This window comes from Microtus oregoni, unplaced genomic scaffold (assembly GCF_018167655.1).
Source record: "Microtus oregoni isolate MIOR12 unplaced genomic scaffold, Mior012 000061F_ref0000440, whole genome shotgun sequence".
In the NCBI taxonomy this organism is placed as follows: Eukaryota; Metazoa; Chordata; class Mammalia; order Rodentia; family Cricetidae; genus Microtus; species Microtus oregoni.
In genome coordinates, this window is record NW_024543871.1 from 8,442,959 (window position 1) to 8,448,958 (window position 6,000).

Here is a 6,000-nt window from a genome sequence, read left to right on the forward strand (position 1 = left end):
TTCCAAGGCTATAGAGTAAAGTGGTAATGGCCTCATTTCTTGGAGGGTGAGTGGTCCTCCTCATTCTTTCATTACTAACATGCTATTTGCCTCATGAAAAATATTTTATCACAGATCTTTAGGTGCTATGTGGGAACATAAAGTATCTGAAAATAATTCAATTGTGTTCTATATTTGATGGTATTGTTCTTTCAGACTCTAGGCTGGGCTTATGATTTTCTTTGGCCAATAAGGTATTATTAAAGTGATTCAAAGTTATAAAAAGTGTCTGTATACGGGGGCTTACTCTTGCTAAGCATAGTAACTCTGTATATAGTACTATGAATTCAGGTTAGTCTGATGTATGACAGGGGACCCAGAGCCAAGCCACCCTTAGCACAACAGCTGTTACTCAGGCGACTGCCAGCCATGGGAATAAGTTCATCTGCCTGCGGTGTCCAACTTTCTAATTCTGTAACATGTGATTTTCATCTACAGACATGTTGGACTGCATTCACATCTATTCTAGAATGTATGCACTTTTCAGGCCACAGGTTGGACATTGCTGATCGACCATCCCACTTCAGCCAAGCTTGGCTAAATGAAACAGAACCATTGAGCTGGCTAACTGATAGTAAGAAATGGGACTGTTAAAAAATATTTTTTTTATTTATTTAGCCTACCAAACCACCACTTTGTGAGTGATTTATTATATATCAAAAGCCAACCAATACACCCTAAATTTTTAAAAGTTATATTTTAGCAAAATCCTTTGTTTTCAGTAACATTGATGGCATGAGCAAAAAAAAAAAAAAAGACCAAAGAATTGTTTCATGTTGTATGAGATTAAAGAAGGAGGAAAATCAAATATAAACTTCTTACTGGATTGGATATTAGACTGAATGGGGAAATTTCTTCAAAGGACATTGTTCAAATGATTTGACAAAATTATAATGTGCATTTTAGTGTAGATGCAAGTAGTATGGTAACATCAATTTCCTTGAATATGAGAATTTTATTATGACAATTTTTGTAAAGGAAAGTGTTCTGTTCTTAGAAAATACACATTGAAGGCTAGGAAAATGGCTCAGTACTCAAGATGTTTGCTGTGTCTAACTGTCTGATGCTATAGTGGCATAACTGTAGGCTCAGAGCTTTACAGAATCCCCTGGGCAAGTTGCTTATCTAAAGTAACCATATTGGTGAGACTGGGTTCATGTGAGACATACTGTTTCAGCGAATAAGGTGGAGGAAATAGAGAAAGATTCCTGATATCAACCTTGGGACTACACACACACACACACACACACACACACACACACACACACACAGTAATACACATTTGAACAAGCATACATGTATGTATACATTATACAGACATAAAACACACTGAAATATCTTAAGGAACAATGATGGTATTAACAACAAATGCAACTATATTATTGAAAAAGCTTACTTGTGGGTGTGAGAGAATAAGGGAGAAAAGGGTAGGGTGGGGGAGGAGAGAGCCTGGGAGCATATAAAACTGGCAAAATCTTAAAAGCATCATCAGTTTGGAAGGTTGTATAGGAGTCCTTTTTATTATTCTTTATCATTCAAGTTTTAAAATATTTCAAAATAAAATGAAAACAAACCTTAGTAATCAACGAAATATGAAACATATTGCTTAACAATCTTATTTCAACATATTTGTTTGCAATAAAAGCCAAATGACTGGCTGCTGTGGGCATTGTATCTTGAGGCTTTTGATTACCATAGGAAGTGAAGAATGTTGGACTCATGTTCATTTAATGTCAACTATGTGTGATAAGAAGTAAAAGCTTTTCCAAGGTGTGAGGCACTAGAAAAGATGCTAGAGAGAGGATTCAAAGAGCTTGAGCTTTCATTTGCATTTGCTACAACTTTCTTTGTATTCTAAAGCAAATTAGTCAACTCTGTAGGCCTCAGATTTCTTCTAAGTTAATATGAGAAGGTAATTCCTTACAGTTTCTATTGATGCCAATATTTATAAAATCACTAAAAAGAAACAACATGTGATGATTAATAGTTTTTATAATTTTCATTGTACCGACCATTTGCTATATGTAATAACTGCAAATAAGGTTTTATAGGCATTTTGTTTAAGGAGGAGAAACACAGTGGGTATAGGCTGGAGTTAAGATGAGATAGATCCTGAGGAAGCTCGATTATCTAGGAATTACATTAGTAGAGGATGACTTTTACATTTTAATTTTGTAACCTTCATTCTTGATCAAGCAAAATGATAAAATGATATAAAATTACAAGGATTGGTATTAATAAGGATCATTTCTATCAGTGTGCATGTGTATATACACACACACCACACACACACACACACACACACACACACACACACACACACTTCCTCAGCGTACCTATGTGACCAAAGAAAGGATAATACCATTGACAGAAATGACAGCATAGCATTTGGAACAGAAGGCACATTTTAATCTGGAAGTCACACACATAGCCACAGGGAAGATTTTTATGTTAAGCAGTTTTTAAACTTAACCAAATAAAAATGTCATTGTCATTGTGGAAAAGGTGTTCTGGACCTTTTTTTTAATTACTAGGATTTTGAAGTGTCTAACAGAGGCATGGTTTAGAAGAGTGATAGCTCTCTCAGTCCTTAGTACCCAATAATTTTACCCTATGTTCTTGCCGTCATTTCTTTTTTTTTTTTATGGCTTACTTTTAACTTTTTCCCCTCTTGTTTCTGTCTCTTCTTTTTTCCCTTCCAAAATGTGGTATGATTTGTGAGACTAAGCACTTTAGAGGTCCTATAGGAGTCACCATTTTAGAAAGCTTTTGTTGTTATAGTATCCCCATCTAAAAAGATGTTATTTCCTGCAGCCCACAAACTATTCTCACATCTATTCCCGTTCATCAGTTCCTTTTGAGGGTAGTGATACTTCTGACAGGACCTATTCATTGTATTTGTGTGACTCTTTAAATAAAGGGAACCACAAAGCTGGTATTCCATTATATTTTTGTTTTGTATGAACTTGTAAGATCCACCCATGTAGGTTAAAAGGCATAATTTACATTTTTATCTTTCTCTAGTAATATGTACAGAATAAATAGCAAAATGCTTGCCCATTTTAGTGGGCATTAGTATAGTTTCTGATTTTCAGCCATTGTGGTGGTTTGAAGAAGAATGACCCCCAGAGGCTCATATATTTGAATGCTCAGTCATCAGGGAGTGGCACTATTTTAGAGTTAACAGGTGTGGCCTTGTTGGAGCAGGTGTGGCCTTGTTAGAGGAAGTGTGTCACTGGGCGTGGGCTTTGAGGTCTCAAATGCTCAAGCCAGGTCTCTCTCTCTCTCTCTCTCTCTCTCTCTCTCTCTCTCTCTTTCCTGCTTCCAGATGTAGAATTCCCAGTTACTTCTCGAGTATCTGTGTGCTGCCATACTTCCCTCTATGGTGATAATGAATTAAATCTCTGAATCTGTGATCAATTCCTGATTAAATTCTCTTTCTTTTTTTTTAAATAACACTTGGTGTGGCCATGGTGTCTCTTCATAGCAACAGAACACTGACTAGGACAGCCATTATGAATAGTGCTACTTAAAACTTTCTGTTACCGAGTTTTTGACAAAGATATGTAAGCATTGTTTGTGTACCTGAGAGAAGAGTTGCTGTGCCATAGGAGAAGTATGTTCAACTTCAGAAGGTACAACGAGGACATTGTTTTACATGGGTCTTATTTGCCATCCTTTTATTGGTTTCTTTCTTTGCTTGGAGATGGGGTGTTTCTATATTGGCCAAATTGGTATTGAACCAACAATCCTCTAATTTCAACCATGTGTAGGAATTACAGGCATTCATCATTGTACCCGTATAAGCCTTGTGTCTTCATGCTTTCCAACTGGCTTCGAGCTCTCTTGCAGGACCATTTACATATGATTTAATATGATGTCAGTGGCTTGCTAAGCAATCCTGCCTCATTTATTTTTAATGTTTCTAGGTATAAATCTTCCTCTATGTGCATTGCTTAGACATGCCAGCATAAGGTATGTCTAAGTGTACAGAGGTACAGATACATGCTTTCTCTATCTCCACTGAGGCAGAAACGGTTGCCTATCCTCCAAATATGTGGCCTCCTCTTTCAATATTGCATTGTTGCCTGACGACCTAGAGCCGTAGTTTGTAGTAATATGGGCAGCGGGGCTGCGTTCCCAGCACCCAGGCCGCCTGCTCGGCTAGCTTATGCCCAAAATAACAACACACAAACTGTATTCATTTAATCACTGCTTGGCCCATTCTCTTCTAGGCTAATTCTCACATATTAATTTAGCCCATTTTTAATCATCTGTGTGTAGCACCCCAAGGTGCGCTTACCGGGAAGATTCTAGCCTATGTCCATCCTGGGTCAGAGCTTCATCCCGGGAGCAGGGCATGGTGTCTCTCTCAGGCGTCTGCTCCCCAGAGGAGAGCTGTCGAGACTGAGCTCACTTCCTCTTCCTCCCAGCGTTCTGTTCTGTCTACTCCTCCCACCTATCCTCTAACCAATAAAATGGGCCAAGTCAGTTCCTTTATTAGCCAATGACCTTCCTCCATCAGTAGTTCCCTCGGATTATGCAGGACAATATAACATTAAAATGTCTGTATGTAAACATCAAACTGTCAAATGACCATATTAATACTTAAATAAAACACTGTTTCCTTAACATGTTAGAAATACTGGAAACGTTGTATCCTTAGTGTTAAACAACACAGTTTTAATAAGTAGTAATATCTTTCTAAGTGCCGGCAACCTCTAGCCACAGAACCTCTCTGACCTTAGAACGTCTAAGTATGCTGTTTATCTATCTAAACTAATTCTCTCTAAATATCAGCTGGATTTGGGATGAAATTTGAGAAGTTTTACATACACACACACACTCATTTGATTGTGTGGACTTTCAGACATAAATGTGTTTTTTAAATACAGCATCTAATCCACTGCAAAGTACTTAGTTTTGTTTGAGTATTAAAAAACAAGGAAAATTATACCATGAAATAATTAACTAAGAACGTATTCTGCATGGTGGATCTGTGTCTTGCTTATTTTAAAAACCGTAAGTGTTGAAAATATATTCCACATGTGCAGGCTAGTGAGCTCTAAAAATTTGTTCCCTAGAGTTAGCAAGGCCTTTCTGTTGAATCATAAATCATTCTGGAGAACCTTATGCTTTCTCTTTTGTCCATAGAAAACACCCCCATTGTGTGGGTTGTTATGCAAGACAAGGTACAGCATACCATTACAAAGGGTGTTTCCCCAAAAGGAGAAAAAGGGGTAAAGAAAAAAACCTTGAAATTCCTTTGGGTCCTTTAACCCATCTGGAGAGGGTCTAGGAGAGACCAAGAGGGACGGTTAGAGGAGCTCATCACCCATCAGTTTGAGGCTTGACTCCAGCCACAGATCCGGCTATGCAGATTCCAACCCTGAAGATGTGTGGAACTCACAATAGCCTTGTAAATTGGGTGCTCTTGTCTTTGTTGCCACTGAGATGGGAGAATGGAGAATCTGAGGTGTTAAGCAACATATCAAAGGAATAGGACCAAGACTGAAGAGAATTTAACTGAATTTGTAACTGGAACCTAAGTCCACCTAATGCCAGAACGTGCACATTTAGCTACAATGCAATCATACTGCATTAACAATCCTCAGATGTAACAAAAAGGGCGGTATTACTGAATTTCTAATGGGTAGCATGGTAAATCTTCACAGATTTTTCAACTGCTGGGCTGTTTTATCCAAGCATCTAGAGTGCATTTTATTAGTCTTTATCTAGACAAGACATTCTCCTTTGTTCAAATGATTGATGTCTGGCAGTAGACAGATTATTTCAAGTTTCATGCTGTATAGAAAGCTACATGCATAAATCAAAAACTAATCATATTTTCCCTGCATAGAATCTTATATAATTATCCTTTTATTTACAAAATAAACCCAAGATTTTTAAACAAGCATGTCGCTTTGTATTTCCATCTCTGTTTTTCTTTTTCTTTTTGCT